Source organism: Macaca mulatta, chromosome 2 (genome assembly GCF_049350105.2).
Source record: "Macaca mulatta isolate MMU2019108-1 chromosome 2, T2T-MMU8v2.0, whole genome shotgun sequence".
Classification (NCBI taxonomy): domain Eukaryota; kingdom Metazoa; phylum Chordata; class Mammalia; order Primates; family Cercopithecidae; genus Macaca; species Macaca mulatta.
In genome coordinates, this window is record NC_133407.1 from 157649749 (window position 1) to 157662194 (window position 12446).

Consider the following 12446-nt stretch of genomic DNA (forward strand, 5'->3'; position numbering starts at 1 on the left):
CCCTTGCTTATCTGTGACTCTCACTGCAGCAGGGAGAAGCTTGCTCCCACTGGCTGCCACTCGTTTCCTTAATCAATCACTCAGCTCCAGGATGCATGCACTGTGGTGTGAGCAGCGCTGACCTGGAGAAGCGGTTTCACTGGCCAGAGCACAGGGCTGTGTACAGTCCTTCCACTTTCCTCTCAGAGGCTCCATTCATGTCCAGAGTTACTCAGCTAACCCCATTTCCCCGTCCCTTCAGAGAGGTTCTTTCATGAATTGTTTTGTTCTGGATTCCTTATGTAAGCAGTTCATTGACTCCTGATGTCACGGTGTCCCTCAGGCCTACGTCTTGCCTAGGCCAGTCAGTGGCACCTGTTACTGGCATCTCACCTCGATGCCTGCTCTCCACACATTTGAGGAGGATGTGAGTCTTATGGCGCCACATTCTTTCTCTCTCTCCCCTTTCCACACGCCCCACCTGCCACTGCCCTCACCCTGGACCAGCGATCCCCTCTCCCTGATCACAACCTCGGCTTGGCTTCCTTCTGGCCTCTTCCCTGGAACCCAGCCTCCCTGCCGAGCTGTCCTGCCGTGAGGCCAGCACTATCCCTCTCTGTCTGCACACTTCGCAGCATGTGAACGAAGTCCTCCTTCCGCCTGGAGAACCCATGGAGAGAGCGCTGCTGCCGTTTTGGGGGAAATGGTCCCAGAGCTTCCTCATCATGGGGCAGAAAGACTTCTTTCCACATAGGAGACTCACTGCACTCCCCAGGAGAGAATCCTTAAACTGCTGCCCCGAAAATGCCCCCGTGAGGCCTTCGCGCTGAGCCCTAATCAAGCCATGACTTACACAGAGAACCAGGGCAGGCAGAATCGCGGAACGCCAGGGTCACACCTGAGGATTTCCCCTAGGCCCTGTGTCAGCCCCTCCTCTGGAATGAGGTGCTCGTCCCGCGGCCGGCTGGGCAGGGGGCAGCCTTTGGGGAATTTCTCTGGCTGAAGAGAACTGGCTCACACAAGGCCACATGTCCTTCCGGTGACTGATGGACATCAGGGAGAGCCAGCCCTGCCTCCCTATCTTGGGTCAATTCTGCAAGGCCGCCAGCTTTCCAACTCCCTGGGGGGTGGCTGAGGCCTGCGTCAGGGTTGTGCTGGACTGAACGAGTCCCTCCACCAATATTCACTTCCTGCCTGCCCTCCACCAGTGTGGGTCGCCAGGGCAGCATGCTTCCTGCATGTCCCTGCCCATCTCAGAGTCTGCTTCAGGGAGACCAATACCCTGCTTAGAGCAACGAGCTGGCCAGGTAGGTGCCCCCATCCCAGCCAGGCCACGGCGCTCCTCCCCGCATGGTAAGGACCCAGCTTGGTAGCTGGGACGCTGGCTCTCTGCCCAGCCCCCACCCAGACGCAGCCTGTGCTCAACACGGGGCTGCTGCGGCTGGAGACATGGAGTCCAGACAAGGGGGGGCTAAGGAGGTTCTCACCAGAGTCTAGAATTCAGGTGGTCTCAGGGGAACTAAGTGAGGAGAGCTGGCAGCAGGAAAGGAAATCACTGGGCCTGGGGGCTCTGGCCAGCTGGGGACGCACAGCCCAGGCCAAGGGGATGGCTCCCCCTTAGCCAGCAGATAGTCACCATGCAGCAGAGGCCCAACATGACCTGTTCTGGTTCTTAAAGACCAGCTAGAAATCCTGACCTTTATGTGAAATATCCTGGTCTTTAACGCTGATTCCACTTCTCAAACACAAGCAAAGAAACAAATAAAACCCAAGTATGGCTGAGTCTCCCACACAGCAGTGAGAAGAGAGAAGAGGTGCTGTAGCCCCAGCTGCGTCCAGGGTCATTGGCACCCTCTTTTAGACTACTATCTAGCAATTCCCCTTAGGACCTTGCCCATGGCCACCATCCCACTCATTTCTCTCCTTTGTTCATGGACACATGTCCTGTTGCACAGTCTTTGTCCTCTCCTGTGGTCCAGCTCTTCTTTGATCCCCTGAGCCCCCAGTCTGCCTCCTAGAGGGAGTCCCTGTGAGCCCGCTGGATGGTGGCCCATGTTCAGGCCCCGTGCTGGAGGCTGGGCAGGGCTGATGGTGCCACGCTGGGCATGGAAGAGCCCGGTGACCCGGGAAGGGTGCTAGGTGGTCAAGTCCTTTCGGGGTGGGGGAGAGGGAAGAGTGTCTGCCCCAGCTGCTCAGGCAGTGTGTGGTGGGGCCTGAAGGCTGATGGGTACGGCTGGGGGTGCTGGATCTGTGCTGCTCAGAAGGGCCTGTCTCCCTTGGATATGTAAGGGAGGTGACATCACCAGAAGTGCTCTGTGAGAGGAAGCAGCATTTGCTGGGAAGATAGTTGGTTAAGGGCAGCCCAGAGTATGGGGGGCCTGAGTTTGTGGTACCAGCAGAACTCAAGGACGTGGCAATTGGCAGAGGAGAAACTTGCCTGAAGCAAGGCAAGGAGACAGCTTGGGTGCAGTGGATGGAGAGTGGAGAAAGGGACGCCATTGCCAGAGATGGCGGCTGCAGCTGGGGCCACAAGCCCAAGGCCTAGCAAGAAACCATGGAGGAAGAGACCAAAGGGCTGCTTTTTAACCAGCTGAGCAGAAGACCAGGGGAACTCACTGTCATTCTGCAGTGCAGACAGCCTCCCAGTGGGCCTCTTGCTCCCAAAGCTTCAGCATACAGGACTTCATGTGAACAGGCCATGCACCCATGAACATGTGTTTGTGCACTTGTGCATATTTGTGCACGTGCATGTGTATATGTATAACATGTGTACACATGAGTGTATGTATTCACGTGTGCATGTGTATGTTAAAGAAAACAGCCATTTCACGCCAAAGTCAGAGGCCAAGGTTGCCCTGAGACCACAGACCCACGGATAGCTCACAGAGGCCTTTGGACTTCTTCAAGGCATGGAGTGAGGTTCAACCAGCCAACATCTGGGTTACACATTTATTTTCTTGGAGTAAATAATCTTAGGGGTGGGGAACAGCTGACACGGTGTGGTTTTTTTCTCCATGTGATTTTGAAGTGATATCCACCAGGACTTCTGCCCTTAGGCTTCTTTTCTTTTCCCCAGTTGTCAAGGGGAGTAAAGACTCCAGAACTGTGCTTAGTCCTTCAAAGGAAAGTCCATCCCTGGGCAGAGAGAGAAGTGCTCTGTGAGAGGAGCTCAGAGCATCTCTGAGTGCTTCTGATACCAAAATAACCAGCTTCCGAGGCCTTTTTGACTCCTCAGTACAATGCATGAGATGAAAGTTTCTTCTGAAAACTGAGCATGTGAGACCCCATGGGGATGAAGTTCCATGGAGAAGTAGTGCTGCCTCTGCCTCAGGGGTTAGCCTCCAAGTCAGTGAGTGAAGGACAGAAGCTTGTGTGGTCAAAGTGATTTGTGGGAGCCTCTTCAGCCACTTGCCAACCACAATTCGCCTGGACTTCTCCACACAACTCCGTTCAGTAAATCTCCTGCACACTTAAAGCTTGAGAATCACAAAGACAGTCTAAAGAAAACATTCCTCTCTTCTTCTTCTCTCCTTTCCAGACCCCACCCTGAAAAGGGTCTATGGTCAGACATCCAGCTTTTCAAATATTCCACCTTTAAGATGGCTGTAATCCCTACTGTGTGGGGCAGATGTTGGCTGCCCAACCCAGCAGCTACTTCCAAAAACTTCCTCTCTTGCCTTCCTCCCACACCAGAGGCCAGAAAAGCAGCTCATTCCTTTCCCAGCCTCCCTTGCAGTAAATGTGACCAGATAGCCCAGTTCTGAGTAATGAAATGTGAAAGGAACTTCTGGGAAGGCATTTGTTTCATTTTGTTTTGTTTTTCCTTGATAAAAGAAACAGATACCAGATGAGAATGGAGAGGGCTGCTCTTTTCCTCCTATTTTGCTTTGAACACGGATGTGACGCTTGGATTTGTGGCAGCCATTTGAAACCCTGAGGTGTCAAGCATGAGAACAAAATGTGAACAGGCTAAGGAAGTCAGAATAAAATCATGAAAGGAGCTGAGTTCTTCACAGCACCCCTACATTATGGGCCAACTGGGAGGCTCGTCTGCCTCTGTGATTCTTGTTTATTTGTTAGAATAGGTTCAGACATGAGTGACAGAAAGCCTAAACTGATGATGTTAAACAAAATGTAAGTTTATTTCTTATAGAAATCCAGGTCATAGATGAAAACATGGCTCCACAAATTTCAGGGACCAGGTTCAACATGTAGCTTTCATCATGTGGCCTAAGATGCTGCTCTAGCCCCAGCCATCACACAACGCCATTGCCAGAGATGGCGGCTGCAGCTGGGGCCACAAGCCCAAGGCCTAGCAAGAAACCATGGAGGAAGAGACCAAAGGGCTGCTTTTTAACCAGCTGAGCAGAAGACCAGGGGAACTCACTGTCATTCTGCAGTGCAGACAGCCTCCCAGTGGGCCTCTTGCTCCCAAAGCTTCAGCATACAGGACTTCATGTGAACAGGCCATGCACCCATGAACATGTGTTTGTGCACTTGTTCAAACAAGGAGAGTTGATGAGCGGGACTTCTGTCTGTAACACACCCCGGAAGTTGCAAGCACCACTTCCTTCTACCAGAACTTAGTCACTTGACCACATCTACTACTTGGGAGACTGAGAAAGGTAGACTCTACTTGGACATCCATGTGCCCAACCAACATTTGACATGTTAAGGAATGACTAGTGGTGACTGCTGCATGAGTAAACATTAAAAGGTTTACATATAGTTAGTTGCATTGTCTGTTACTTGCAGTCAATAGCATTCCTAGCTCATATTCAGTGAATCTCAAAAGCATCTCTCAGATTTCCATTTCCAACCAACATGGGAAAGTGGGGACTTAATTTTTCTTCCTGCATGAAGCAGTAACAAACCTGGGCAAAATACAAGAAACAATTACATTCAAAACTTTTGATGTCAAGCTGTGAAGGACAGTGATTCCTGAATGATGAAAATTGAATGAGGAAAAGCCAACTTATTGGCTTGAGAGCATTTTCAGGCAGAGGTGCTGGGAGGAGAAACTCGGGGAAATACACAGAAGAGAACCCTGAATATCTTCAGAGAGTTTCCCTCAAGTAATCAGCAGTAAACATGTCAGTGCTTGTATATGAGGAAACGAACTGAGATTAGGAGAAGAACCATTAGAAAAGATTAGAGGGAACAGTGCCTGGGGCTGATACAGCTCATATCGGTCCATACAGTGGCTGTTTCCACCAGCCAGTCTAGAAAACCTCTTAATTCACACAGCATTAGATACCGTACTCAGGTATTGTCTTTCAGATTTGTTAGAGCAGCATTTATCTAGCAATGGTCTTGCATTGATAACAAATCCAAAAGACAATACTTGAAATGATCAAACTGCTTCCCAATAACTTAACTGAGTACCAGAACAAAATTTAAGAATATTTATGGAAATACAAAGCCAGCATATACAGTAAAATTCACAATGTCTGGTACCCAATAAAATATCTTCAGGCATACAAAGAAGCAGAAAAATATGACCCTTAGTAAAGAAAAATCAAACAATCAAAAGCAAATCAGAACTGACACAGATGTTAGAATTATCAAACTAAGGCATTAAAACATTTATAGTTGTATTCTAAATGTATAAAAGCTCAAGAGACCTAATTCAAACTTCTGCAGATAAAAACTACATGTCTGAGATGAGAAGTTAATGGCAAATTAACACATTGCAGAAAAAGAGATGAATAAAATTGAAGACACAGCAAAAGAAATAATAGAAGGTGATACCCAGAGATAAAAAAGATAAAATAAATGCAGTACATCAGAGAAAACTTCAAGAAATCTAATAAATGTTTAATTAGGATTCCCAAACAGGGGAGAGTTGAGTTTAAAAAAAAGATATATAAATAAACAATGGCCAAAAAATTACAAACTATGATATAAACTATTAATCCACAGATGCAAGAATATCAACAAACCCCAAGCACAAGAAACATAAAGAAGAAGACACCAAGGTACGTCATGATCAAATTGTTTAAAACCAGTAATTTAAAAAACCTTGAAAGGAGCCATATAAAAAGGCATATTACAGGCTGGGTGTGGTGGCTCACGCCTGTAATCCCAGCACTTTGGGAGGACGAGGTGGGTGGATCACCTGAGGTCAGGAGTTAGAGACCAACCCGACCAACATGAAGAAACCCCATCTCTATTAAAAAATACAAAAATTAGCTGGGTGTGGTAGCGCATGCCTATAATCCCAGCTACTCGGGAGGCTGAGGCAGGAGAATCACTTGAACCCAGGAAGTGGAGGTTGCAGTGAGCTAAGATCATACCATTGCACTCCAGCCTGGACAATAAGAGTGGAACTTTGTCTCAAAAAAAAAAAGGCATATTACACACACAGGGACAAAGATAAGGATAATAGCATACTTCTTGTTGGAAACAATGCAAATGAGAAAACAGTGGAATATTATCTAAATGCTGAAGGAGTGGAGGATGGGGGAGGATTGTTAACCTAGAATTCTATACTCAGCAAAAAACAAAGCCAAAGTAAAGAAACTTTCAACAACGGCTGAAAGAATTACCAACAGAACCACTTCAAAAAAAAAAAAAAAAATACTACCAGAAGTCCTTCAGGCAGAAGGAAAATTATACTAGTTGAAAATATGAGTTTATACAAAAGGATGAAGAGCCCTGAAAATGGTAACCATGTGGGAAATGTATAATACTTCTTTCTTGTTATCAGAATCTTTTCAAAAGTTAATTGATGGACCAAAAGTAATAACAATGTATTTTGGCTAATGTAAAGCCTAATGTAAATGAAGGGGCATAATATCACTTGAAGGTGACCTGCAATAAATGATGTTTACTAAAAATCCTAAAGCAACCATTAAAATAACTGTTATAGATATAAGCCAACAAAAGAGATAAAGTGAAATAATAAAAAAAATGCTCAATTAAACAAACAAACAAAAAAAAAAACAGATGGGACAAATAGAGAACAAGTAGCAAGATGGCAGATTTAAAACTAGCTATATCAATACATACATTCAATGCAAATGGTCATGACACTCCAAATAAAAGACAGAGATTTCCATAATGGATAAGAAAGCAAGACTCAAGTGTATGCCACCATAAGAAATCTATTTCAAAAATAAAGTCACAAATAAGTAAGAAGTAGGAGGATGGGAAAAGATATACCATGCTAATACACATCAAAAGAAATACATAGTAGCTATTATATATGAATATCAGAAAAAGTAAATTTCACAGCAAAGAATATTACCAGAAATAAAAGGTAATTTCATATTATTATTATTAATGGAGCCAACTCATCAGGAAAAATAATAATCTAAAACATTTGTGCACCTAATAACAGAACTTCAAAATACACTAGCCAGCAAGTGACAGAACTTCAAGGACAAATAGATAAATCGACAGTCATAATCTAATATTTAAGTACCCTGACCTCAATAATTGATAACTGATAAAAGAAACAGAAAATCAGCCACAATATAGAAGCCTTAAATCACACTATGAACAAACTTGCCCTAATTGACATTTATAGAAAACTCAATTCAGCATATTCTTCTGTAGTGCACGGAGAACATTTACCAAGGCTTACCACATTCTGGGCCACAAAACAGTCCCAATAAATATTAAAGGATCCAAGGTCACATAAAGTCTATTTTCAGATTGCAACAGAATTAAATTAGAAATCAATAACTAAAAGATAACCTGGAAATCCCCAAGTATTTGAGAAGTAAGTGACACACTTTTAAGTAACCCATGGGCAAAGGAAGAATATTTTTTAAATTGTAAAGTTTTTTGAACTGAATAAAATCAAAACATAATATATTAATACTTGCAGATATTATTAAAGCAGTACTTAGAGAAAATTTATAGCACTGACACTTATATTGGAAAAGAGGAATGATCTCAAATCAATGTCCTTAGTTTTCACCTTAAGAAACTAGGGGACAAAAAAGCAAATTACATTTAAAGAAAGCAGGGCTCGGCATGGTGGCTCACGCCTGTAATCGCAGCACTTTGGGAGGCCAAGGCTGGCAGATCACCTGAGGTCAGGAGTTCGACACCAGCCTGGTCAACATGGTGAAACCCCGTCTCTACTAAAAAGACAAATATTAGCTGGGCATGGTGGTGGTCGCCTGTAATCCCAGCTACTTAGGAGGCTGAGGCAGAATTGCTTGAACCTGGGAGGCAGAAGTTGCAGTGAACCAAGACCGCACCATCACACTCCAGCCTGGGTGACAACAGCGAAACTCTGTCCCCAGCTCCCCCCCCCAAAAAAAAAACAGAAAGAAAGAAAGAAAGCAGAAGTAGTAAAGATTAGACTGGAAATAAGTGAAATAGAAAATAGAGAGGGTGAGAGAGTGTGTGTGGCGGCGTGTGAGTCCCGTTTTATTACTCCTACAGTGCTCTGTAAGCTCATCTTTCTGCAGTTCTTGTGTGTTTTCTTGTTTTATTTCTTCAATGTCTGCCTCTCTGCTCTCTCCTAGGTCTGCCAGCTAGAAGAGCAGATTTGATTTGAGGGCAGTTGGGCAGCCATCCAATCTGGAGAGCCTCTACAATTAGCAAAACAAGGTCTGGAATTCCTGGACTTCACTCCTTGTTAGCGAGAAAGCGAAACACGTGATGCTCTGCTTTGCTCTCAGTGTCAAAACCTTGTGCTCATGGGCCCTGGCGACTGCACAGAGAGCCCTGAGTACTGAAATCCTGCATGGGTACATTTTGATGGGGCAGGAAGAAAAGTTCCGGAGCGTGGAGAGCGGAGGTCCAGAGCATTCACTGATTTATCCACAGAACAGATGCGGAAACCAGGGCACAGCAGGAGAAGTGAAACTTCCAGCAAAGCCCAGTTCATAACGTGAGGCTTTGTGAGGTTCATGTGTGCGACCTTCACCCCCTCACCTGGACCCCCTCTTTGTCCTCCTTTTGCACGCAGTGATGTTTGACCTGGATCCTTTCCCTGCCCTCAAGTCTTGCCCTGGCCTGACGTTCAGCGGGGCCTCCGTGCATTAAGGATGGAGGATGATTCTTTGTGCTTTCTCTACCAGGTGAACTTGTATCTGCTCGGAATTCTGGAGAGCAAAGACCCACTGGCCCCACTAATCCATCTATTGATCCTGCCCCGGTCACCAGGCTGGGTCTAGCCTCCACACTGCCGCTGCTCAGGGTGTGGGGAGGAAGTCACTGCAGCCATTCAGCCAGGTGGGGCTTACATAGGGGTGTGGGTAGCACAGAGCTCAGAACCTGGGGCTCTGGTTACAGGAGGACTGCAAGTGATAAGCCCACAGAGCATAGGGAGGGGGGAAGGGGAAGCCGGAAAGACGCACGTTGTGAGCAAGGGGTCACAGAGGAGATGGGGAGTCATAGGAGGATGCCTGTCCAGCTGTCACTGCCCATACCTACCGTGCAGTGGAGGAAGATGTGCGATGCTCTGGGCCTGCCTTGGGGGCACCTGGTAGTCCCCAGGCAAGGACTGACCTGTCCTCGCTGGGAGGATGTGCTGCACAGGGCAGATGGAAGTGCCTGCGAGGGCCAGCCTAAGCTGTGAGGTGGTGGGGCCCAATTGTTATAGGCACAGGATGCCACAGCAAGGGAAGGGAGGGCAGATGCCAGGAAAGGGAGCTGCTCAGGGGTCGGTTGGCCTCGTTCTTGCCCACCACAACAATTGCTGCTGAAACTGGGGCCACCCTGCTCTAATGTCCCCTGGCTGGGGAGGGGGCAACCTGACTCACTGTAGCTCGAAGTCCCCGGGTCCCCAGAGCCCCCGTTGCTGATACACAGCAGGATGATTCACCCCTCTGTGAGGCTCCTGGAGCCTCCCCTCATGGCAGCCGGCTTCTGAGGCCCGTGCTACCAGGTATGTCACCACACGTGGGGGCATGTACACGCCATATGAGTTTGCCTGGGTTGACACAACAAACTGTCAAAGGCTGGGGGCTCAAACAACAGACTTCTATCGTCTCTCAGTCACAGAGCCTGGAAGTCGAAGATCAGGGTGTCTGCAGGGTGGGCTTCTCCTGTGGCCTCTCTCCTTGGCTTGTGGATGGCCGCCTTCTCCCTGTAACCACTCATGATCATCCCTCTGTGCGCGTCAGGGTGGTCATCTCCTCTTTTTATGAGTACAGAAGTCATACCAGATTAGGGCTAACCAATGAGCTCATTTTAACTAAAAACTCCTATATCTGATAAATGAATTCAGTAAACTTTCAGGATACAAAATCAATGTACATAAATCAGTAGCACTGCTCTACACCAACAACAGCCAAGCTGAGAATCAAATCAAGAACTCAACTCCTTTTACAACAGCTGCAAAATAAATAAATAAACAAATAAATAAATACATATATACATACATACTTAGGAATATACTTAACCAAGGAAGTGAAGGAAAACTACAAAACACTGCTGAAAGAAATCATAGATGACACAGACAAATAGAAACACAACCCATGCTCATGGATGGGTAGAATCAATATTGTGAAAATGACTATACTGCCAAAAGCAATCTGCAGATTTAATGCAATTCCCATCAAAATACCATCATAATTCCTCACAGAAGTAGAAAAAACAATCCTAAAATTTATATAGAACCAAAAAAGAGCCCGCATAGCCAAAGCAATACCAAGCAGAAAGAACAAATCTGGAGACATCACATTACCTGACTTCAAACTATATCACAAGGCTATAGTTACCAAAACAGCATGATACTGGTATAAAAATAGTCATATAGACCAATGGAACAGAATAGAGAATCCAGAAATAAAGCTAAATATTTACAGCCAACTGATCTTCAACAATGCATACAAAAACATAAAGTGAGGAAAGGGCACCCTATTCAACAAATAGTGCTGGGACAATTGGCAAGCCACATGTAGAATGAAACTGGATCCTCATCTCTCACCTTATACAAAAATCAACTCAAGATGGATCAAAGACTTAAATCTAAGAACTGAAACCATAAAGATTCTAGAAGATAACATTAGAAAAACTCTTCTAGACATTGGCTTAGGCAAAGAATTTATGACTAAAAACCCAAAAGCACATGCAACAAGGACAAAATAAATAAATGAGATATAATGAAGCTGAAAAGCTTCTGCATAGCTAATAATAATAATAATAATAATCAGCAGAGTAAACAGACAACCCACAAAGTGGGAGAAAATCTTTACAATCTATACATCCAACAAAGGAATAATATCCAGAATCTGCAAGGAACTCAAACAAATCAGAAAAAAAAAAAAACACCCTAAATAATTCCATCAAGAAGTGGGCTAAAGATATGAATAGATAATTTGCAAAAGAAGATATACAACCAACCAACAAACATATGAAAAACACTGAACATCACTAATTATCAGGAAAATGCAAATCAAAACCGCAATGAGATACCACCTTACTCCCGCAAGGATGGCCATAATGAAAAATGAAAAATTAATAGATGTTGGCAGTGATGTGGTGAAAAGGGAGCACTTCTACACTGCTTGTGGGAATGTAAACTAGTACAACCACTATGGAAACCAGTATGGAGATTCCTTAAAGAACTAAAAGTAGAACTACCATTTGATCCAGCAATCCCACTACTGGGTACCTACCCAGAAGAAAAGAAGCCATTATATGAAAAAGACACTTGCACATGCATGTTTATAGCAGCACAATTCACAATTGCAAAAATATGGAACCTACCTAAATGCCCATCAACCAATGAGTGGATAAAGAAAATGTGGTATACCATTGTGGAATACCATTCGGCCATAAAACAGAGTGAAATAATGGCCTTTGCAGCAACTTAAATGGAGCTGGAGGCCATGAATAATGAATAAGTGAAGTAACTCAGAAATAGAAAACCAAACATCATATGTGCTCACTTATAAGGGGGAGCTAAGCTATGAGGATGCAAAGGCATAAGAATAATACAATGGACTTTGGAGACTTGTGGGGAGAGGTGGGTGAGGGATGAAAGACTATATACTGGGTACAGTGCACACTGCTTGGGTTATCGGTGCACCAAAATCTCAGAAATCACCACTAAAGAACTTATCCATGCAACCAAAAACCACCTGTTCCCCAAAAACGATTGAAATAAAAAAAGAACAAACTGGATTGTGAACCCATAAATGGATTCAAATTTATGTAAAAATTAGTATATGATAGAAAGCAGTATTTTACAATAGTGGGGCAATAATAAATTAATTAAAAAGTAGTGTTAGGTCAACAGGCTTATCATTTGGAGTTAAAGTTAGATACAATACATGATATCTTACATCAAAATAAATTCCAGATTCATTACTTAAGCATAAAGATGAAGAAGGCTGTTAAAATATGGTGCTAGAAAAATAAACAGTTAGGTGACTCTTTTAACAAATATAAAATAGGGCAAGTATAACACTGTAGCTAGAAACTATAAAAGAAGACATTGCAAGATTTAACTAACAAAATTTTAAAAATTAAGTTTAGAATTAATCACCACACAGAAA

General features: G+C 44.6%; 2 long non-coding RNA genes across 2 annotated transcripts in view; one reads left to right on the top strand and one right to left on the bottom strand.

Annotated features, from left to right (window-relative positions):
- Positions 1–12446, bottom strand: part of LOC114676409 (uncharacterized) — a 122616-nt gene that overhangs the window by 16487 nt on the left and 93683 nt on the right. The gene's annotated exons all lie outside the window — the stretch shown is intronic.
- Positions 1198–10310, top strand: LOC144339363 (uncharacterized). Its single transcript, XR_013414338.1, has 2 exons — positions 1198–1286; positions 8463–10310. It is a non-coding gene; the product is annotated as an uncharacterized LOC144339363 (long non-coding RNA).